The sequence below is a fragment of the Dipodomys spectabilis genome, unplaced genomic scaffold (assembly GCF_019054845.1).
Source record: "Dipodomys spectabilis isolate Male_0828 unplaced genomic scaffold, ASM1905484v1 ptg000203l, whole genome shotgun sequence".
In the NCBI taxonomy this organism is placed as follows: Eukaryota; Metazoa; Chordata; class Mammalia; order Rodentia; family Heteromyidae; genus Dipodomys; species Dipodomys spectabilis.
In genome coordinates this window covers 6,654,710-6,679,703 of record NW_024870880.1, presented here as the reverse complement: position 1 = coordinate 6,679,703, position 24,994 = coordinate 6,654,710, and the positions used below count along the sequence as shown (strand labels likewise).

Sequence of the window (24,994 nt, the reverse complement as noted above, 5' to 3'; positions counted from 1 at the left end):
ATGATGTCTGATTGGCAAGGCCAACCCTACTTTAACTCTTGAGCTGTGATCTTCAGATCTCAGCCTCCTGAGTAGCTAGGATTATAGGCATGAGCCTCCAGCACTGGGCCTCTGGTTATTTTTTGTATATTAGGGTTTGACCTCAAGGCTTTAGGCTTGCCAGTCAGGTCTTCTAACATGCGAGACAAGTTTTTATGTCTTGGGCATTTCTGAGATGGAGACATAGTATATGCTCAGGCTGGGCTGGATCATGATCCTCCTATATGTGACAGGCATGCACCACCAGGCCTTGTCCTCTGTAGTTGGAATGGTAGACATGTGATGACATGCTCAGCCATTGGTTTAGATGGATTGTCCCAAACTCAGTCCATGGCAGCTGATTCTTGACCACAGGTGAAGCTCTGGGGTGGGCCTCGACCATTGGACTTCAATCTCCTCATGTGACAGTTGTTAGGAAACAAGGGATTAATACCGAGGGATCTCTGGAGCAGGGCCAGGAACAAAGGGAGGGCTCTTCAGATTCAGTTCTCAGCAATTCTGTGAGCATATGACAGGAAGATAACCAGAAAGAGAGCAGATGGTGTGTGTTATTAATGGTGCAATAGGCATGGGATTATGAAAGAAAACATGGCTTTCTTTCATTATTAACCTATCCCCATGAGGAAGGGGATCCTTCATTTTGATCACTTTTGCAGCTGGGGAAACTGAGGCACAGAGTATCCGAGTGACTGATTCATGACTCCCAGCTGAGAGGAAGCTCGGCCTGACTTCTCTGCCTTGCTCCTTAGGACAATGGGTGCTATTCAGTTCACTTCTTGTGGTGGGCAGTCCACTTCTTGTCAGTCGTGGGGCTTGAACTCTGGGCCTGGACACTGTCCTAGAGCTTCTCAGCTCAAGGCTAGGGCTCTACCACTTGAGTCACAGCCCCACTTCCAGTTTTCTGGTGGTTCTTTGGAGATAACAGTCTCACAGTCATTCGTGCCCGGGTTGGCTATGAACTGTGATCCTCATATCTCAGCCTCCTGTGTTCTTAAGATTATAGGTCTGAGCCACCTGCCCCAGGCTTAAGTGTAATTTTGACGTTCTTTCAATCTCTCTCTCTCACGCACACTCAGGAACTAGTTGAATGGGTGCTGGAGGAGGTGGCCCAGCGTCCCCATGTGGCTGGAACCAAGGTGGCCCTCTCATTCTGGAGGTGTGATATGGGTCAGGAGATGTCTTGCTCTGTCTATTGTACCAGCTCTATGAGGTAAGTCCTTCTGTGCCTGTCTAGACCAAGACGGTTTTTCATTGTCCATCTACCCTTACTGGACTCAGTATTGTGTTCAATGTCTTTTTCTAGCAAAAAATTCTGGCCAAAATTATGATACATAGTTAAAGAATGAAAATGTAATGCCATCTTAAGAAAGTCATTTAGGGCTATGGGAAAGTGGCTTCATGGTATGGTGATTCCCTAGCATGCTTGAAACCCTGGGTTCAATTCCTCAGTACCACATAAACAGAAAAAGAAACGCTGGAAATGGTGCTGTGCCTCAGGTGGTAGAAGGTTGGCCTTGAAGGAAAAAAAAAGTTGAAGAATAATTCCCTATATCTGAGTTTAAGCCCCAGGACTGGCAAAACAACAACAACAACAAACATTTAGTAAACGAAAATAAAGAACCCATACTAGGAATATATAATTGCTCGTTCCATACTGATACCTGACAATAGTCCCCAATTCATGCACTTTAGCAATATTAGGATACTGTGTTGAAAAAAAAAAAGTTCTGTTCATAAGGTCATGGCAATTAATGCCAGGAATGTGCTTAGATATCAGGTGAAGATTAATTCAGGATATTCAAAGATTCCAGGCTTTTGAGTGTTCACTGTTAATCACAATGAGAAGGGTAGTCTAAGTGAGATTTGGAAACCTTTTTGGCCAGTCATGTCACCAAAATGGCAGAGGCTAATTAACAGTTGTGAAAGAAGAGAAGGAATGACTCCAGATGGAAGGAATAAATGATAGTAACTAAGGTATAGCAGAAATCATTCTAGGGAACCATTTTTGGTTATTGAAGAACTAGTTATCAACTAGGCAAATTCCTCATTGCCTTTAGCATTCTAAATCTCTTAGGCTAGTTCTTAATCTCTGTGTGATAAATATATCTCTTTCTATGCTGTTATTTCATACCTGATCTCCTTTGCTTTCTTTTTATTATTTTTATTGTGAAAATACTGTGCTTTCTAAAAATATGTCCTTCTCAATTTCTCTATGAATATTTACTGATAATAAATATACCTACACAGATGGAAGAGGCTGCTAATGTAAGGGTTCCATAGTTCCTGAGTCATTAATGTAACAAAATGGCAAAGGAAGACATATTTATTGCTACCTCAATTATTCTAAAAACTGCAATGTCACATCATTTGATTCAGATTTCCATTCTTGTCTACTTAGTGTCATTAACTGCCCTAAATACAAATAGGAGCCGGATGTTGGTGGCTCATGCTTGTAATCCTAGCTACTCAGGAGGTTGAGACCAGAGGATTGTGGTTCAAAGCCAGCATGGTCAGGGAAGTCCATGAAATACTTATCTTCAATTAAGCACAAGAAATCCGGAAGTGGTGCTGTAGCTAAAGTGGTATAGCACTGGACTTGAGCTGAAGAGCTGAGGGACAATGCCCAGGATCAGAGTTCAAGCCCCATGACCAACAGAAAATGTGCAAAAATGACTTTAAGTTTCCCCAAAAGGAACGACAAAGTCAATAGTAATCTTCCCAAGAAGAGAAAATAATTCCAAAATGATTCAGTGCACTTACTTTTGCTGAGTTATGTAAGTTATAGATTCTTTGCTGAACATATTCTCTTCTTTTAAAATTTGTCAAATATTAGCTTTATTATAAACTTCATCAAATATTTTTTAGTTCAAAAGAGAAGTCCATAAGTTGATGTCACTTGGATTTATTACTATCTCAGTTCAAAGCCAATCCAGGGAGCAAAGTTGGTCAAACACTTATCTATAATTAAATACCATAAAGGCAGAAGTGGAGTATTGGCTCAGTCAGTAGAGTACTATCTTTGGGGGAAGGTGGTCAGGAAAGACAACTGTACAGGGACAGGGTCCATCCTCTGAGTTCAAGCCCCAGAACCAGCACAAACTAAACAAAGAAGCAAACAAAAGAAACCCCAGGTATTTCTTTGGGACCCTCCTTATAGGAGTACTGGTCTGAGAAGAGGCTCCTTTTACTGATCATACTCACTGGATCCTGCTTTTTTGAAATCCTTATTGCTATGGAAAACTCAGGACCAGACTAAAGGAATTGATAACTGACTCCTGCAACAAGAGAATCATCTCAGGAGTGAAACATCCATCCATAAGACACTTTAAAACCTCCATGCCTTTGTTCCTTTGCAGGAGAACACTTTAAAAACGAAGTTATTTCCTTTGTTCTCTGCTGGCCTTCAAATGGCGTATTGTTTCCTTTTGTAATATTCTCAACTAGAAGTTTATAGACAAGTTTTATATGAGTAAAGGACACACTCAAAAAAGTCAGGGACAGAGTTTCTTTCAAACTTTGGATTCTTCTTTTGTATAGTAGAAAGGAAAACAAAAGTGAAGTTGAACTTTGTCATTCTTCTAAGTTCAATTACTCTCCTGGTATTGGTTTACACTTCCAGTAACAGTTACTTCCACTTACTTCCAGTAAACACTCTATGGTGCTGCTCCAGATAAAATGAATGTTTTCTGGCTTCATTGAAATACCACAAGGACACCTTTGGACATGTGGTAACACGTGTTTCAGAGATAACTTACTAAAGAGAAAATGTGAAATTTAAATTGCTTATAAATACATTATCCATGAGTGTATTGAGTACAAACTTCTTAAGTGCTCTGTAAATTAAGACGAATTTTAAATGGGAAGAAGGTTTTCAGATCATTTTTTGTGAGTGTATGTGCTGTGCATTAATTTCCCAAGTGTACATGAGTTAACAGTAGGTGACACAATAGCAATAATATGAGAAAGGGAAGTTCTGTGTTTATGAAGAGAAGACTCTACAAATAAGACAGCATTGAAACAATAAAGTCAAGTCCAGCATGTAGAGTTATGGGAGTGATATAGGGAAAACATTACTCCTAAGTGAAACATGAAGCATGAGGCCACTCCCTTTCTAAATCTTGCTTGCTAATCACGTAAATTTGTAAAAAGTAGAATAGAAGAATGATCTTGTTTCTAATGCAAGTCAGATATACGATCATGGACTTAACTGGAAAAAAGGAGTCCATATTGAGAGAACAGGGAATATACTAGCAATGAAACTGGTGGTTAAGATCAGATTAAATTTCTTTCATTTTCTTATATTCTTTTTTGCTGTTGTTGGTAATGGCAATTCACCGCTGGGACGGGCTGCTGTCCCTCTGCTATTCAGCTCAAGGCTACTGCTCTACCACTTGAGCTACAGTGCCACTTCCAGTTTTCTGGTAGTTATTAGAGAAAAGAGTCTCTAGGACTTTCCTAGCGGCTGGCTTTGAACCCCAATCCTCAGATCTAACCACTACTAGGCTTGCGATCACCTTTCTAACAGTGTACACTCAAGATATGTAATGTGTATGTTCATCTAACTTTATATGAATTCTTGAGTTAAAAGTCTGGGCTACAGGTTAGGCTTTACATTCACAAAAAATGTTTGTAGCTTAAAAATTGATACTCCTGTAAAAATAAAACCTAAGGATGTAAAGGTTTCTGGGAAGTTCAGTTTGCATCCAGCCTTGGCAGAACAGGATTTGAGACACTACCTATAATCCATCAGCCAAACCTGGAATCCCAGTCATGAGCAAGATTGCTGAGTAAGAGCTTGAGGCTTTTGCATAAATACATACAAACATACACATACACAGAGAGGCACTTATATGTGCACACACAAATACAAAATGAAACAATTCTCAGAATTTGTAGAAAATTTAGAAAACAATAGAAAATATGTCCTGAGTAAGACTACAATCAAGTGATAATTTTTAGTATTAGAAAGCCCTCAAGTGAACTTTCTTTAAAGAAGTTGAGAATATTACATAGCTAGGGACCAGAGACAGTAAGAGATTCAAGTTATCATTATTAATGGGATCAGATACATGGAGGAATGAATCAGAGACCCCTGCAAATACATCTGAAAATGTTCATATCCTGTGTCAAATGTTAGAACACTCTCTCTGCTCTTTTCTAGCTCTTTCCTTCTCTTTCCCAGCTCCCTTCTCTTTCCTAGCTCTCTCTTTCACACCTTTCCCAGATGCTCTCTTTTCTAGCTCTTTTCTCTCTTTTCTAGCTCTTTTCTCTCTCCCAGCTCTCTCTCTTTTCCAGCTCTCTTTCTCAGGCCTTTCCCCACCCTGTGGAGGACCAAGATGGACTGGTGCCAGCTGGAACGATGAATAAATCTACCTCTTACCCGAAAAAAATGTTAGAACATCTTTGAAAATAGTACTTAAACAGTCTGAGCAGTCAGTCTAGTGGATAAGATCATAGGAGAAGTTCAGAATTGCTAATCTTTATCTAGATTAAATAAACCAACAAAATATGGTAGGGCAATGTGGTACAAGCCTGGAGACTAAGACAGGAGATTAAGGAGTGGAATTACATAGTGATACCTTCCCTGTACCAGATAGTATACTTTTGACTCAATAAAGCAAACCAACCAACAAACAACAAAAAAGGAATACACTTTTGGAAGTTCGGGCTAATTTTGTCACTATGTTTTGAGAAGTCAACTTTCCTATTGAAATGCAACACATATATAATCCTCACTTGTTTTAAATGCTCTCTTCATTACAGAACATTCCTAGATGCAAAATGGCTCATGATTCCCTCCCCCAAAATTGCAAAAGTAAGTAAGTATCATTCTGTTAGATTCCAAAGAACTGATGGAGGATTATAAAAGCTTAAGCCTGGAGAAATAGCAAAGTATGTCTAACATAGAACTTCGTATATCTTGCTAAACTAGAACTGAGATTTAAAATGAATATTTTGGTTTTGTTTGTAATTTCATATTTTATACCTACTACAAAAGTCTTTTTAAGTAGAAGGTTTAATTGACAAATTCACAAATGATACTGGCATTCCTATTTTCCTAGAATATACTTTCAAGAGAGTTATAATTAGAACTTAGTTAATAAATAATAAAAACAATTCATGTATAACATGATAATGTGAATAATCTAGACAGAGTTGCCAACAAATGGATGACAGTAATTTATAAATTTGGAAAAAGAGCAATTTTTTAAGGGTGTTCTATAATATGGTTTGAAGTGTGTAATTGTGTGACATCTTTCTTCTTCATATATGTAACACAGGAAGCCATTTCCTTAATTACGTGCCTCTTTAAACATTGAGAAAAATGCTAGGTTTGGGGTTTGTTTTCATTTTTATTTTTGTTTCATTGGCTTGTCCTAAAGCATGAACTCTGGGCCTGGACACTGTCCCTAAGCCTGTTTATGCTCAATGCTCGTGCCCTACCACTTCAACCTCAGTGCCACTTGTGTCTGGCTTTTTCTGAGTAGTTTATTGGAAATAAGAATCTAAGAAACCTTCCTGCCTGAGGTGGCTTTGAACCATAATTTTCTGATCTTAGCATCCTGAATATCTATGATAGTTAAAAAGTAAAATATAAATATTTGCAAGTGTTCTGATTTCAAGAATACCACTGGGGGAAAAGTGATGCAGCTCAGTTTATTGTGGCGTTCTTTCCAGAACAAGGAGGGCATCACATTAGCACAGGTGTAGTAGCTTTCACAATAGAGTTAAGCTATTCATGAAGTGAATTAAGGAATTTTAAGGTGCACCTTACAAGATGGAAACTGTTGGTCTAGGATGACTTTATGGCACAAATCTTGGGATTGATGGTCATAGAAATAAAGCTTACTCTGATAAACAATTGCTTACTCTTGAAGAACTAATTGTTACAGATGCTTCATAGTCTTATCCTCTATAAGAATGTGGCTATTTTTCTGTTGATTTCTCAATCTGCAACACCCCATTGGAAACTGCATCTACTGCAGAATTTTATAACGTGCAAACAGGTACTGTTTTGAATCTCTGAGGTATGGAATGTTGAGAATTTAAAAATGAATACTGAGTCATAGGAATTTTGAATAACACATATATTCTGTCCTTTTAACAACTTATTTACTTTTAAAAGTTATGGGTTTCCATTTAATTAATCTATTTTCAGTTTTAGTATGAGAAAGTACTAAATTTATTCTTTTTTCAAAATATTGGCAAGTATATTGTGAAAATATTGTCTAGATGGATAATATTCAAGTAGATGACCCTCTGATAAAGAAAGGGTAGTTAATTCAAATTAGATGTCAAATAGTTTTGATTTTTAAAGTTAATACATAAAGAATAATATTTACTATTTTAATACAGTGAAATTATATTTTATGCAGCTTATTTAAAAAATTTTATTATCAAAGTGATATAGAGTGTGGTTACAGTAATTATAAGGTAGTGAATGCATAACTTTCCAAACTTGTTACCTCTCCCTCATTTTTCTCACATGTTTCCTTCCCCCCTTCACCCCTCACAAGTTGTAATGTCCATTTCCAACATATTGTCTTGTGAGTATTGCTATTGCATTGGTTTGCCTTTCTGCTTTTTCTCACCATTTTGTTGTTCCTCTTCCCTTCCCTAGTTAAGGTAAATGTATACACAATACACATGGTACCAAAATCAAATACAGCAGGGAGAAACCATAGGGAAAATCCTAAAAAAATAACAATTACATAGTACATAAAAAACAAAAACCACAAATAAAAATCTGTTTCTATATCTTGGAGTTCATTTTTCTCAGCATCAGCTTATATGGTCATATACACACATAACAATGCCACTGGAAAATAATAGTTGCATAAGCACTAAATCATGAAAACAACATGTTAACTTTTTGGTGGTAAAGGTGGTATTAGGATTGGTGAATTCGTGATTCTCATAAAGGAATTTCAAAAGAGTTTTAAAGTTATGACAGGTAAATTTTAATTGTTCAAAAATTTTAACACCTTATCCTATTAAGAAAATTTAAAATTGCCTGGGAAAATAGGCTTTCATGCAAAGAAATCCATGGAGACTTAGTAGAGAGGAAGCAATGTGGGTAAAGATGGCTCTTTTTCACACTAAACAAACAAACCTCAGAAAACTTGCTTTAATCCTATAGGTTCCCTTGAGAATTGTCATTACCCAGGAAATATACTCTCACTGTGTGAAACAACGTTGTAGTGGAATTTAAATTCAAATTCTTAAAAAAATAAAACATCAAAATTTGTGAATTAACCTTTAATTATCAAACAGATAATTTGGGTCAGGCAGAGAAAGTGGCTCAGTGGTAGAGCTCTTGCATTGCATGTCTGAGGCCCTGGGTTCGATTCGTCAGCACCACATAAGCAAAAAGAAAAAAAGCCGGCAGTAGTGCTGTGGCTCAAGTGGTAGAGTGTTAGCCTTGAGCTGAAGAGCTGAAGGACAGCGCTCAGGCCAAGAGTTCAGGTCCCAAGACTGGAACCCCCCACCAAACAAAAACAAAAACAAAAACAAAAACAAAAAAACAAAGATAATTTGAGTCAAAATATTTAGGGAGAAAATGCCCTCTAAAATGAAAGAGGGTATTGGGTTTACACTTTTCTGTTTGTAATACTTTCCACAATGTCTTTGCACGTGAAGAAGTGAAATACAGAAAAAAATCTGATTGGGTACGTCAAACCAATGATTTCATATTTCTAAGTGGCTCACAAAATATAATATCCTTATTAACATGAGATAGTGAAGAATTCTCTAATTACATAAGCCAAAAAGTTTTGGGTTCAAGGACTGGGAAAGTGGCTCAGTGGTAGAGCGCTTGCCTTGCATGCATGAGGCCCTGGGTTTGATTCGTCAGCACCACATAAGCAAAAAGAAAAAAGCTGGAAGTGGCACTGTGGCTCAAGTGGTAGAGTGCTAGCCTTGAGCTGAAGAGCTGAGGGACAGTGCCCAGGCCGAGTTTCAGGCCACATGACCGGACCCCCCCCCCAAAAAAAAAAGTTTTGGATTCAGAAAAGAATTTAGCAAATGGGAAAGTTTAGAAAATAGTGTTCTTAGAAGCCCTAGCTAAGTGTATTTTCTTCAGCATTAGAGGGAGGCCAAAACTTTTTGATGTAGATTGTCTTAATATTTTTGCTACCTAAAGTGATTTTACAGAGTTTATTTGGTTGTCTTAATATTTTTGCTACCTAAAGTGATTTTACAGAGCCTATTTGGTTCACTAGAATGCAGAACTGATTGAATGAAGACATGAAAATAAATTCCACATCCAAATGAGGCAACTTAAAAGAGTTTTAAAGAGAAACTATGAAGATGTACAGTGGCTGAGGCTTCACTAAACTTGAAGCCAAGAAGCTGTGATTAATTGGAAATCAGGAAAGTGCTAAGAGGAGGACATAGAAGTAGGACACAGAAGCGTTGTCCTTTTGTAACAGACCTGTCTTCCAAGGTATGGGTGATTTAACTCTATTCTTCTCCATACATCTTGGTGAGCAAATGCAAGAACAAGATAAAATAATAAATTGAAATAATTTTGCAAAGAATAACTTCACTGTTCCTGATATGGTATCAAAGGTGAGTCTTAAGAGAGAAGGTAAAAGTGGAGTATTTTTTGGTTTCCCCTATGCATCTTGTTAGCAAAATATATCCTTGAGGTTAGAATTGATTGAAACAAAAAGTGATGGAGTACTTATTTTTCTGGGCAATTTAGACACAAGAAGACTTTCAAGGAAAAAGAAAAAAGAAAAAAAATATAACCAAGTATTTGTGATCACAGCTTCTTGGACTGGTTTTCTCGAGACAAATTTTACATTAGATGTGTGATCATTAACATAGATGTTGTTTCATGGCAACCAAATGCAAGAGGAAAGTTGAATGGACTCGCTTAGTCAATTAAACTGCATAATAAAAAAATGGCAATATTTAGTGAATTATTTGACTAAATACTTTTCCAGAATAAAGAAGGAAAATGTAATTCAAAATGAATTGACCTACAAGTATGAATAAAAAGTAGTGAAGAGAGATGAGAGAAAAAATAAAGGATTGTTTTCTCTACAGTGGAATTCTTCATCTTGTTTCTTCCATTCCATCCTCACAAGCTATAAATTGTGGCTCAGGACTAGAGTATCCAGTTCAGACAAAGAGTACTCATAGAAGAAAGATAATATTTGCAGCAGATATAGGTGATTTATTACCTTAGATAATCTATTTAAATCTGTTCAGAATCCTCCCCTAGGCCAAACTTCCACTTTGACCAGTTTTGTTTGCTTTTACCAAGATTTCCCTCCATTAACTGCTTAAAATTTTTGAGAGGTCATATTCATACTCTCTAGAAATTGCTGTTTGGTTGTGATTTTTGTGTGTTTTTGTTTGTTTTTGTGTTTTTAACTGAATTTCCAAAGGTTGTGCAAGTGTCTTAACATTAAATATGTCCACCTAATTAGCCATTGCTCCTGGATCACAGTGACTCCTTCTATCATTCTCAACCAACCCCTTCTACAAGATTTATTTCCGATTTACCATTTCCTTTCTCAAATATGTACATTGAGTATTCTAGCTGTACTTGCACCTTGTTCCATTTTCCATTCATTCTGTCTTTACTATTATTCCTCTCTGATTTCAACTTCCTGATAGTCATTCTGTTAAACTGTCTGTTAATACTTTGAAAGGTTTATATACATTCCATGTAGTTTCAGTCCTGCATATACTTGAACTGATTTAAGCTTATATTTCCATAATTCATTCATCTGCAATAACAATTTGCAAGACTGGAGACTTGAAACATCTAGACATGGTTATATTCTCATGCATTTGAAGATTAATCTGTAGTCAAAAAGAAAGTTTAAAAATGGCTTTGAATGTATTCTTAACTACCAATTTTTACAAATGGCTTTGTACAATAGTGTGTGATTATTTTATTTTACGTGGGATAAGACTTTCTACTACCTATAAGTTTTGGAAAAAGAAGAAAACTAACATTTACTACTATAGAGAAATATGATAGAGGAGATAGATTTTCTCACATCTCAGATGAGTACCCATGTTCATGACTTAAAGACATATTTCTTACTATGTTAGACAGAGGGAAAACAAAACAACATATGATAAGGCAAGTATTTGTGACTTTTTAAAATGTCCCTTATTAAGTGATGAATTTACTTTATTAGCTAATGTTTGAGGTTGAAATATGGGAGGCTGATCTATTTAACAAATTTCTGGAAGGCACCTACTGAACAACACAAATGGTGCATGGTACTATTTCTACACTTTAATGAATGGTTCAACCTTTTTGGCATTAGTGCTGGGGAAATAAATCAGCTCTATTGTAACTTGCTCCCTACACTTGAAAAACTTGTAATGTCACAAAGTGTCATCTACTTATCAAATGTTATTTGGCAAGTGTTATTTCAAAAAGTTTATTTGAAAAGGAATACACTTTCAGGAGATTAAATGTAGGTTATCATTTGTTTGAGAATGACAACATTTTTATTCCACAGAACCAAGTTGTACTAAAGTACCAGTGTTTTGAAGCACAAACAATCTTCTCAATTAATGTTTTGCTGAATTACATTTGACCTCTAATTCAAGTTTTCCTGGCTTGGCATATCAATCATGGATCTATCCTTCTATGAACTATTTTTTGGGCTCACATATGCTGGGCTGAAATCTTACATTAATCATTACGGGAGGGGTATTAAAAATAATCTTTTGAAACTTTCTGATCTTGTTCACTCATATGGGCTGGTCATCTGTAAATTGAGTTTGAAATGCAGTACTTTCTCTCGATTTTGTGACCTCATCTTTCATTTTAAGTTGCTTTGCATTACACAATTTCTTGTTGCTAATTCTTGTATCTCAAGGAATTGGGGCCCTGAAATATTATAAGAAATGAGAAACTGAGATGGATTTTCAGTTACTTTCTGCTGGCATGTTGCATAGGACTAGGTGAGAAGTTTAGCCCCTGTTATCTGACAATGCAGGTAACTCGGCCATAAGATACTAGGACCCATGGGTCTATAGAAGAATAATGCCTTTTAGATATCATATTACCACAATTAGAGTATAATCTTTAGGAATGCTTCAGAAATATGGAGAAAAACAGTTTGGGGCCAGCGAGTTAAAACAATAAATAGAGCATCAGAGTAGAATCTCTTATAGATTAGAGGAAAACAACATTGATTTTTAACAATGTGAATTCAGAAGACCACAAACACTTAGAAGGTATCACAAGTTTATACGGAAGGCATTGCATTGATACTTTTTATATTCTAATATATATTCTAAACCTAAGTATTTATATTCCAATTCTATTTATTGGAATAAATAATTATCAATTTATTTGTCAAGTTATCAATTGATTCTAGTAAGTTTCACTGTGTGAAATATAAAATCAGCACATATAAATATAAAATATATAACTATATATAATATAAAAAAGGGCACATGTTTTACATTGTTCTTTTGTGGTTAGGGTATCAAAAGCAACTCTGTTTTAAAGTATTATTCCATTATCTCTACCTCAGTGTTTGGTAGAGTTAGACTTAAACCTTTACATTTGTAGATTTATAGACTGGAAGCAAGAGGAAACTTTAATTTAAAACCAATTTAAGGCCTAATAACAAGGAGAAACATATGGACTTCTCCTGGATCTATGAAAATATTTGGTGATAGAAAGGCAGTAGTGTAAGTTCCTGCCTGGTTGGAAGGTAGACAGGCCAGGACATTAAGTAATCATGCATATGAACAATTTTTTCACCTTCTTGGATTTAGCTACTTTTGAAATGGTAGGTATAATGAACAATTATATTTTGATAAAAACCTAGTCTGAACAGTTTTGTCTGAAATGTTCATCTTTCTATGATCCCTTGTAACTAAGATTTGTTTTGTTTAAGTAAGACAATTTACGCTGTCAGGGTAAGATATTCTGGTTGGTCTGAACCTACATAGAAGAAGGATGAAGTGTCAGGTAAACATTTGTGCCAATAATACCTCATTTGGGAAAATTTCAGCTGCAGAAGTTTAGAAGGAGCTCTTATGCAAGGCTTACTTTGAATCCATTAGCTCTACAGAGTTAACTCAGTTGGATAAATAAGTACTTAAAAAGCCATCCTCTTTGGACCTAGCTAAAAATGCTTCAAAGTATGATTAAATCTAAAATGAAAAAGACTTAAAATAGTCATTGACAAAAGAATTGCAAACGTGAGCATTCGACTCAACAATATAATTATTTTCCATTATACACAGAATTTTAGGGAAATAAGTAGCATTGTTAGGAACATTAAAGTTTCCTTGTTACAAATAAGCACCCAAGGATATAATCTTGTATGAAGATTGCATCATTAACTACCTAAAATTAGAGGACATTACATGCTTCAGAAGCACATACCCAAATTTCAACAATACAGAGATTAACATGGCAATTGCACAGGATGATATGAAAATCTGTGAATTATTCCATATTTTTCATTCTTCAGATGTAAGAAATGGAAAACAATTATTAAAAAGTTGATTACAAAATTAAAAGTGTAACAATACATGTAATTCATATAAATAAAAGTTAGTTTGACATCAGTGAATTAAATCTTCACCTTAGAAAGGACTTTACATAGCATAATCTTTATAAAACTTTTAAAATTAGACAACATTGTCATTTTATTCTAAAGGAATATACTATAAGGACCTAGTAAAAAAGGAATCTTAAACTGTTTCTGTATGGAATGCAATCTGAAAGGACACATTTATTACTGAACCTATATATTATAAAACAATGTAGTATTCAAAGTCTTATATCTAGGAAAGAATAAAATAGATTATCTGTATTATACAAATAGAATACAGAATATTTTAAAGTATAATTTTTCATATAAGCACCAGAAATATCTTTAGTTGTTTTAGTACTCATTTCAACAGATAAATTAAAATTATTTCTGATTATAAAAAGCAAAAACTCGAGGGGGGACCAAGATGGCGACGGGGAAGTAGGGGAATGCCACAGTTCACCCCAACCAAAAAGAGAGTTGCAGTTCCAACGTTTAATCTCCCCAAGAGACCAACAACAACAAAAAGACCAACATCCAGAGAAAAACAGGAAGCAGAGAAAAACAAAAAATAAAGTTAAAAAGAAGAATTTCACAACAGAGAAGCGTGAAGACCCTACCCCAACGTTTATTGGCCACACAGCAGCACACCAAGCCAAGGCCAGCCCGGCCTGGTGGGAACTGCCTGTGTGCCAGAGAAACAGGGGGCTGTCTGCAGATCACCCACACCAAAGCTCCCTCAGGTACCAGTGTCAGACCCACTGATTGTGATGAATGAAGAAACCTCCAAGCAGGGAGCTTACACAAAGATCCCACCCCTACTCCTTATTCTCTGTTTGAGCAGAGAGGCTCCATCCTGCCAAAGCCACTTGGCCCCATGGCAAGAACCCCAGAGATAGACGAGATGCCCACAGAACACCAGAGCAGAAGAACTGAAAGGAACTCGTGCTGATCTGGAGAGTGCAGAGACAAACCCCAGAGCCCAGAACCTGCACAGAGGCCCCTCCTCCACCCCTCCAGTGGAGGCCAGAGGCCCATCCCGTGGAGTGGACCGGAATAGCGTCAATGGAGGCAGTGACAGGAGAGAAACACACAGAGCCACCACCACTCAGGCCAGCCCACAACCACCTCAATTGAAGTCTGTCTGCAACGGCAACCAGCAACCTACATCACACAAAAACAACAACTAGCTACAGGGTGAGTACCCTGCAGGGGACAGTGTATTCCTCTGGTCTCAAAGCTGGTGGGAATCCCCAGACCCCATACTCCAAAATCTGTACCACTAAAACTAGAAAATGTTCTAGGGCTCCACCAGCCCATGGAGCACACTAAGCTGGCCAGGCTAGAACAAGAGTGACCCTGGAAGGGAGATTAAACGCCCAAGCCATGAACAGCGCCCCTGGGTCTAGACACCCAAAGGTGGAAGAAATTTGAAATGTGTACTCCAGGCTGCGTAATCTAGGTGGGATACACAGCAGCACAGGTCAAACCGGTGTGCCCCAGGCTGGGGGCCGGGACCAGGCCTGGGGACACGGTGCCTGAGCAACATAACCAACACCTTGCAACTGAAATCAGAAGCTGAGCATATGCCTCAGCAGAGGGGAGAAAAACAGGGAACTGCACCCCCTGGGAATCATGCCTGTGACAGCAAAAGACCCCGGGGAGTTCAGGACAAGAGAAACCCAAACCCCACAAGACCCCAACCCATATATTCTAGGCTGGGAATTGGACAATACAGGCTGCCAGCACCTGATAAGAGCCAGGAGCTCAGGCTGGTGAGGTGGCTAAGCAGTACAGTGCTTTCTTAGGTGCAAGAGGCCCTGGATCTGATTCCTCAGCAACACATAAACAGAAAGGGCCTGATGTGGTGCTATGGGACAAATTGTAGGGTGCCAGCCTTCAGCTGAAGAGCTGAGGGACAGCACCCAAGCCCAGAGTTCAAGCCCACAACTAGCTAAAAAAGTAAAACAAAACAAAACATCAGGAGCCCATAGCAGACTCCAGCATCTGGGAGAGTACATCCAGCACATCTGAACTCTCCAAGAGCACCTGTAGGAACAAACAGGAGCAATCTAGGCTGCTCAACTCTTCTAAAGACGGGAACGGCCAGTGATCTACAGCAGAGAGCCGAGAACTCTGTGTGGGTCAGACCATAAGCTAGAGGTCGGCCCTCAACAGAACCGAGATCAGGTACATACTCTCTCTACAAGCACAGAAACAGTAACCAAGCAAAGACAGACACCTATTGACCAAAACAAAAGTTCAGATTAGTGTGCAATAATCCCTGAATCCCCATGAGAAAATCACAGAGATAAATTACAAGGTTTATCAACACCTAGGATAGCAAGCTATCTCTAAAAGCCAGCAGCCACACAGGGGAGAGCCCCAGTGAGAGCAAAGCAGGAATGGAAGACAAACAGTACATCCAAGAGATGCTGAAGGCAATTACTCAAGGAATAAAGCGAGAAATAGACCAGAAATTGAAAGAACACAGGGTCGAAATATCGAAAGAGATGCAGGACATCAAACCGGAGATGCATGCAAAAATAGAGGCAGCACACACCTCAGTAAGCCATGAGATAAGTGACAAAATAGAGGCAGTACACAACTCATTAAGAGATGAGGTTAGTATTTTGAAAACCAACATCGAATCCATAAATGAGTCAATTTCCTCCATGAAAACCACAATGGAAGCCACAGTTAACAGTGTGAACAAAATGGAATGTAGAGTGTCAGATACAGAAGACAGAATACATCAACTGGACCAAAAATGACAGATGTGGAAAATCACTTAAATTATGCCAAAGGGAAATTCAAGAGCAAGCAGATAGTGCCAAGAAATTTAACCTTCATATGGGAAGGTGAGGAATATCAAAGCAAGGGAATGCAACACCTGTTCCACAAGATAATCGGTGAAAATTTTCCCCATCTCAAAAAAGAACATCTTACCTACATAACAGAAGCATATAGAACACCTAAGAATCAGGATCCCAGGAGAAACAATTCTAGAAACATCATAGTGTAAATGATAGATCTGAATGACAAGGAAACAATCTTGCATGCAGTAAAAATGAAAAAGGAGCTATACTACAACAGGAAAAATATTAGAATAACTACAGATATCTCCACACAAACACTGAATGAAAGAAAGGCCTGGGAAAGTAAGATATGTGCCCTGAGAACCAATAACTGACAACCCAGACTGATATACTTGGCAAAGCTAGCATTCATATTCGATGGAGAACTGAAAATTTTTAATAGCAAAGAAAAACAAAATTAATACATAAACATTAAGCTAGCATTACAAAGACTACTAAGAGGTGGAACACAACCTGAGAAAAGCAACCAGGAACAGGGACCTGCACCCAGACAGGCATTAATTGAAGTCTATCTGAGCAAGCACGGGAGGAAAGAAAAGAAGAAAAACAATGATCATACTGCATCTCTCTATACTATCTCTTAAGATTAACGGGCTTAATTCACCAATCAAAAGAAAAAGAACTGCAGATTGGATCCTAAAACCTGAGCCATCACTCTGTTGCCTTCAGGAGACCCACCTCTAAGCCAAACATTCAAACAAACTCAGAGTGAAGGGTTGGAAAAGGATCTACCAATCAAATGTCCCTAGTAACAAAGCAGGTGTAGCAATCATGTTATCTGACAAAATAAACTTGTCATTAAAATCAATATAAAAAGACAAGGATGGACACTACATATTAATACAGGGAACAATACATAAGGAGGATATTACCATCATCTACTTACATTCCCCAAACATTGGTGCACCCAAATATGTTAAGCAAATACTCGAAAACTTACGGAATAAAATAGTCCAATAGGATAATACTAGGAGACTTTAACACCCCCACTCTCACCAAAGGACAAGTCTACTGACCAGAGGATTGGCAAAGAAGCTACCGAATTAAGTGAGGTCATACTTCAAGCAGAACTGACATTTACCAAGTATTTCACCCTAAAAACAACACAGTACACATTCTTCTCAGCAGCTCATGGTACTTTCTCAATAATAGACCATATCATAGTTCATGGAAGGAACTTAAGCAAATTCAAGGAGATTGACATAATCCCCTGTATACTATCTGAACACAGTGGAATGAAGATAGTTCTCAATAACAAAGCATACTGCAGAAATTACTCAAATACATGGAAATTGAGCAGCACACTTCTAAGCAATGCCTGGGTAATGGAGGAGATTAAAGAAGAAATTAAAAAATTCCTACAACTCAATGAAAATGAAAATACCTCGCAAAGAAACTTGTGGGACACAGGAAAAGCAGTCCTGAGGGGCAAATTTAGTGCCCTCAGTGCCCACATCAAGAAAATAGACACAGACCAAGAAAAAAAATCTTATGTTGCAATTAAACAGCTAGAAAAACATGAAAAAATGGAACCTAAGTTACTAGACAGAGCCAGATAACCAAACTAAGAGCAGAGATTATTAAAATAGAGAATTGGAGAATCATAGCCAAAATTAACCAAACAAAAAGCTGGTTGAAAAAAGAAATAAAATTGATAGACATTTGGCAAGATTAATTAAAAAAGAAGAGAGCAAACCCATATTAACACGATGAGGGATGCCATGGGAAAAATTACAACACGTACCCAAGATGTCCAAACAGTTTTAATGGACTACTTTCAAAAGTTTTACTCTCTAAAGAAAGAAAACCTGCCAGAACTGTATGCATTTGTAGAGAAATACAAGTTGCCCAAATTGAGCAAAGTAGAAGTAAATCAATTAAATAAGCCAATATCCTACAACGAGATACAGGAAGCAATCAGAAATCTTCCAACAAAAAAAAAGCCCAGGACCAGATGGATTCACAACATAATTCTATAAGACTTTTAAAGAAGAACTAATACCTATATTCCTCAAGCTCTTCAGAGAAACAGAGGATTGAGTTATCCCAAACTCATTCTATGATGCCAGTACCACACTCATCCCCAAACCAGGCAAAGACCCAACCAAAAAAGAACTACAGGCCAATTTCCTTGATGAACACAGATGCAAAGATCGTTAACAAAATTCTAGCTAACGGAATCCAGAAACACATAAAAAAAAAAAAATACATACACTAAAACCAAGTAGGCTTCATCCCAGAGATGCAGGGATGGTTTAACATACGTAAATCAATAAATATTATCCAACACATCAACAGAGCCAAGGTCAAGAATCACATGATTATCTCCACAGATGCAGAAAAGATTTTTGATAAAATTCAACATTCATTCATGCTAAAAGCTCTGGAGACAATAGGAATAGAAGGAACATTTCTTAAAACATTAAAATCATTTACGACAGACCAATAGCTAATACTATACTTAATGGGGAAAAGCTACAACCAATTCTCTTAAAATCATGAACAAGGCAAAGATGCCCACTGGCTCTACTCCTGTTCAATATTGCCCTGAAACCCTTAACCAGGTCAATAAGGCAAGAAAAAACATTGAAAGGATCCGCATAGGGAAAGAAGAAATTAAACTATCTCTTTTTTTAGATGACATGATACTATACCTTCAAGATCCCAAAAAGTCCATCTCCAAACTCTTACAAATCAAAAATCACTTTGGCAAAGTTGCAGGATAAAAAAATCAGTCCAATAAAATCAGTTGCCTTCCTGTACACTGACAATGTACAAGCAGAGAGGGAAATAAAGAAAGCAACCCCATTCACAATAACCTCACAAAAAATAAAATATTTAGGAATTAACCTAACCAAATATTTAAAAGAACTATTTAATGAAAACTATAAAAAGTTAAAGAAAAAAATTACAGAAGACATTAGGAAATCGAAAGACTTCCCAGGCTCTTGGATAGGCAGATAATATAGTGAAAATGGCAATACTACCCAAATTAATATACAAATTCAATGCAATTCCTATTAAAATCCCAATGATGTTCATCTCTGAAATACAGAAAACAGTCCAAAAATTCATATGGAGCCACAAAAGACCTAGAATAGCCAAAACAATTCTAGTGAATAAAGACAACATGGGAGGGATATCCATGCCGCACTTCAAACTCTACTATAGAGCCATCATAACAAAGACAGCATGGTACTGGCACAAAAACAGACCCGAAGACCAATAGAATAGAATAGAAGATCCAGAAATAAATCCACATGCCTACAGTCAGCTGATATTTGACAAAGGAACCAAAGACAGACAATGGAAGAAAACACAGCCTCTTCAACCACTGGTGCTGGGAAAATTGGGCGGCAACATGCAGAAGAATAAAAGTGGACCCCAGCATATCACTATACACCATCATCAACTCAAGATGGATTAAAGACCTTAGCATTAAACCTGAATCTCTCAAACCACTGCAGGCAGAGTAGGAGAGACACTTGAACTTATAGACGTAGGAAAGAATTTGCTGAACAGAGTCCCAGGGTTACAACAAATTGGAGTGAGACACGACAAATGGGACTACCTTAAAATAAAAAGCTTCTGCAAAACTAAAGCTATCGCCACCAAGCCAGAAAGACAACCAATTAATTGGGAAAAAATATTTACCAGCAATATATTCGACGAGGGGTTAATATCCAGTATATACAGGGAACTCGAGAAACTAGGCCCTCCCAAACCTAACAAACCAATTACTATTTGGGCAAAGGAACTAAAGAGAGACTTCTCAGAAGTAGAGATAAAAATGGCAAAGAAACACATTAGGAAATGTTCACCGTCCCTGGTTGTGAAGGAAATGTAAATAAAGACAACCATGAGATACCACCTTACCACAGTCAGAATGCTCCACATCTTCTAGTCTGCCAATGACAAACGCTGGAGGGGATGCGGAGAAAGAGGAACCTTAATACACTGCTGGTGGGAATATACACTTATACAAACACTTTGGAAAACAGTCTGGAGAGTCCTAAGAAAGCTAAATATTGACCTCTCTTATGACCCAGTCATACCACTTCTAGGCATCCATCCTGAACAACAGGAACTAGTACACAAGGACACATGCACCTCCATGTTTATTGCCGCACTGTTCGTAATAGCTAGGATATGGAAACAACCCAGATAACCCACCACAGATGAATGGATCCCAAAATTGGGGTATTTATACACAATGGAATATTATGCAGCCTTTAGAAATAACAAAATAATGGCATTTGCAGGGAAATGGATGGAGTTGGAAGGTGATCATGTTGAACAAGGTAAGTCAAGAGCAAAGAGACAAACAGTACATTGTCTCCCTGATAAATGGATGTTAAAACCAAAATGTTAGGTAATATGACAAAATTAACACGACTTAAGAAACAAAGGACTTCCATTCATCTGATCGAATCTCTACTAAATAACCCCATGCTGCTGATCACATATATGGTATACATGTGTACAATGGAGGGGAACTAGGAAGACGACATAGAACTAGAGGGAATCAGGGAAAAACCCATCAGCTGCACTGGACATTGACCAACATGAACTAAGCAAGTTAATGGCAGGGATGGCAGGGAGGGAAAAGTGGGAAAAAGGGAACAGCTGATGTTATGCAAAACAAAAGAAATGTACATGCCACCCAATGTGGAAGAAATAACTATATCACAAAGCTCATAGAACTCATAAATGTTATAGACTGTGATAGACAATTTGCTCCAGAAATGTTACAATGTGTTTGTGACTTTAACTGAGCATCACTATCCCACAATACTGTGAAATTAGGGAAATTATGTAACCACTTAATTACAATAAAATGCAAAATCTCTCCAGAAATCATTAAAGATTTATACAACTAACTCTTGAATATATTTTGACATCAAAGTCAGGCAATTCACTTGGAAGACTTCCATGGAATCCATGAATTGTTACAGTAAGCTATTGTTGTTATTTGGGTTGTGAAAATATTTTGTATGGAAATGAAGAATGCAATGGCATTTTTGAAATTTAAGAAACTTAACCGAACCATTATGACTTAGGAGAGCAATTTGTACAGCCTTCCAAAACTTCAAAGAGGTAGTGATACATACTTATCCTTTTAGCAATATCAAATACAGTTTCTTCCAAGTTGTTCTTCAGACCTGATTTGACATAATGGTTCAACAGAAGCAGATCCAACATCTCTTTGCTATCTCTATTCGCAGCAGCAAGATGCAAGGGGGACATTGGTATCTGCATAATGATGAAGTAAGAAAAAACTACTCTAGTATTATTCCACATATAAGCACTGCCCAGGGTTGTCCAGCCATCTACAGTTATTGCATGAATATCTGCCGCTTGAGCCACCAACTCACAGACAGTGTCTAAGTGTCCACTGTAGACTTCCTGATGAATATGGGTATACTCATTGTCATCCCTAGTATACACATTAGTGGACTTTTTGGAAAGTAGTCTCCGCACTGTAATAACCTGATTATTTTGAGCAGCCCAAAGAAGAAATTTGAATGGATCCTTCTCCATTTTTTCCTCCAATTCATACCATTCCCACTTTTTCATCATGTTCCTCTTCTTGATCAGAATTGCCTAACCAGAGACTTTGAGGGACAGTGGGAATGAGGTGTCCATGTATTTCCCTAATAGTTCAGGTTAGTTGAACTGTTCAGAAAAATCTGGTGAATTTTCTGCATCTGTTTTTGCACCATGATTTATTTTCCCTTTTTCCATTTTTACAATTCGAAATTATTCTAACTGGAGAGTAATGAATTGATGGAGAGCAGAGCTAAAGTTTTTTCTCTGTATTCAAAGATACAGACTGAAAATAACGACCAGTGGTGTCTTCATGTGCAGCTTATTCTAGGAATGAGAAAAGATGAAATAATGCCTTCTATATAAATGATTTGGGAAATGCTAGAGCAGAAGGCAAAATGATGCAGCCAAAAACATAAAAGCAAAATAAATTAGGATAATTATAGAACAATCCTATTATCTATGAGAAACATTAAAGAGAGAGGAAGAGAGACAGATATGCAATGACCTAGATAGCCACCAATGCATGCCTCTGATCAATTTATAGAGCAAGCAGAGTTTTATGTTTTAAAAAAGATGGAAATAGAATTTATGTATTTACTTGAATTTGGTAAATACATTTTTAGCAGCCTACATGAAGAGACGAAGGTTTAATCATATTGCAAACAAGAATCTAAACCCTTGATTATTCTAGGAACAGATCTGAATGAAATTAGTTGAATCACACTTTTCATGTACAATGAAGGAATATGTCCAGGCTAGGAAAGCAGCCAGAGAAGGCAGGCTGATTGTATCTGTGACAAAACTGTGTGGAAAATGGTATTGAGGATTACTTACTGTTGATCCACTTGCACTGGAAGCATGATTCTGAACAATTGCTTGCTGATTCTCAACTATTGCTTTGATCATTATATTCTCCAAAAAGAAAAAGTGAGATTTAATTGATAGCAAAGGACTACTAATACATTTTGATTTCTCATTCAATCATTGAAAACACATGAAGACAATAGACAGGCCTACTTTTTTAGATGAGAACAAGTGTCTTTAAAAAACAAAGAATGTAAATAGTCATTTAAAGGACTTCTATTTTAGTACTACATTATACATTTTTTTTCTAATGGTTGGTACCAATACATAATGGATCTATTAGACAGCTCTTAAAGCTCATATGTCCAATTGTGTGTTCTCTTATACTATATCATGGTATTATTGTGTATGTTCTTAAGAAGTAATTTACATTACTAACTTGAATTTCTGACAGGACAGTATCATCATTGTACATCTTGCTTCTATACTGTCATTTTTAAATTACTATCTAAGTATGTGCATTAGATAACTATAGAGGAAAAAGTAGAAGCAACGCTGGTGGCTCATGTCATTAATCCTCGCTAATCAGAAAGATGAAGTCTGAGGATTATGGTTTGAAACCAGACCAAAAAAAAAAAAAGTCCATTAGATTCTGATTTGAAAGAAACTAACAAAAGCTAGAACTGGAGCTGTGGTACAAGCAGTAAAATGATATCCTTGAGAAAACTAAAACAAAAAAATAACAAATTCTGGGACAGAAACAGGCCCTGAGTTCAAGCCTTAGTATTAGCACCAAACAAATGATTGAATTAAGTAAGTAAGTAAGTAAATATAAATTAAGTGGTCACATGTGGATAGGCAGGTAAAATATAACAGCCGTGGTGACTGGATTGTGTATTATTTTGTAGTAAGGCAAATTTCATTTGTACTAATCATTAATTTTTTATTTGAAATTTTTTGTACGATAAACTTAGCATGCATGTATAGGTGTGTGTACATGTGTGCATATGTGTGTATGTGCATATATGTTCATGTGCTGTGGCAATGTTGCTTGCCAATGTTGACAAGGTGAGGCTGAAAAGAGCTAACTTTGTTGCAATGTTTTTATTTATCAATATTCTGTCATGTCATTTCAGTTGGACCACCCTTTTGTACATTTTATTTGTCAAATAATATCAGAATCAAAGGATTTACAATATTAAGTTAGATAAAAGAGACTGCTTTCAGCTTTTATTATATGTTAGGTGAGAAGATTCAGACATATTTAGGTAGTAAATTAGTGCTGTAAGATGACTGTCAGTACAAAATATGTATTTGACCTCTTAAGTTTGTTATACTTTTCACATATGCTCATGGAGTGAGTTTGACCAACTGGACCAAATAGGTATTGCTTTCTGTTTATTCCCGTGAAACACAAAGTGAATAAACTTTTTCTGGCTTTCTGTTGAAAATAACTTTCTTTGTAAGATCATATCTATTCACACTAAGAGGTAATCAACCCAATATTTATTAAGTTTGAATATGCCATCATATTGACTGAAAATCAGTATTGTTGATATGTTTGTTAGATATTCCTTTCAAAAACAAACAAACAAAAAGCATGTGTCATCTCCAGATAGTGGATGTATCTGAAGTTGTTTTGTACAGGAAAAGGGCTAATGGCTCTTTTGTGGGAGTAACTATCGCAACTTAACAAATAAGGCTTTTCGAATATCTTTTCCAGTATAAATAACATCCAACAGCGATTCTTGCAATTTCTGAAAACCCTTTGAATATTTTAGTGTTATTTCAGTTCATTGACTATAGAGCTAAAGACATTTCTGAAATAAATATTGTTAAGATCTGAAAATGTAAGTGGGTATATAGGCTTTTTTATGCATCATCTTATGAAAATCCAGTTTTTATGAAACTAAATGAAATAGAATAAAAGAATGTAAGTGAATTTTGTAAGCTAATTATTAGTTTAACTTTGTTTTCTATTAACACATTCCTTTGAATGTAGATGATGCAGTTAAATTATTTCCTTTGTGTTTCTGTACTTCAGTTATTTTTCGTATCATTGTAGTTATGGGAGTGAATTTGAGTTTAAATAAAAGTACTTTAAAATGATTAGGATTAACCTTGTGCTTTGTGTCCTACTCCCAAGAAAATGAGTTATTTTCAAGTGTTAATAGTTTATAATTGAATCTT

At 36.7% G+C, this 24,994-nt stretch overlaps 1 pseudogene; it reads left to right on the top strand.

Annotated features, from left to right (window-relative positions):
- The first annotated feature begins 13,403 nt into the window (after nucleotides 1-13,403).
- On the top strand, nucleotides 13,404-13,498 carry LOC122122097 (annotated as a pseudogene).
- The last annotated feature ends 11,496 nt before the right edge of the window (nucleotides 13,499-24,994 follow it).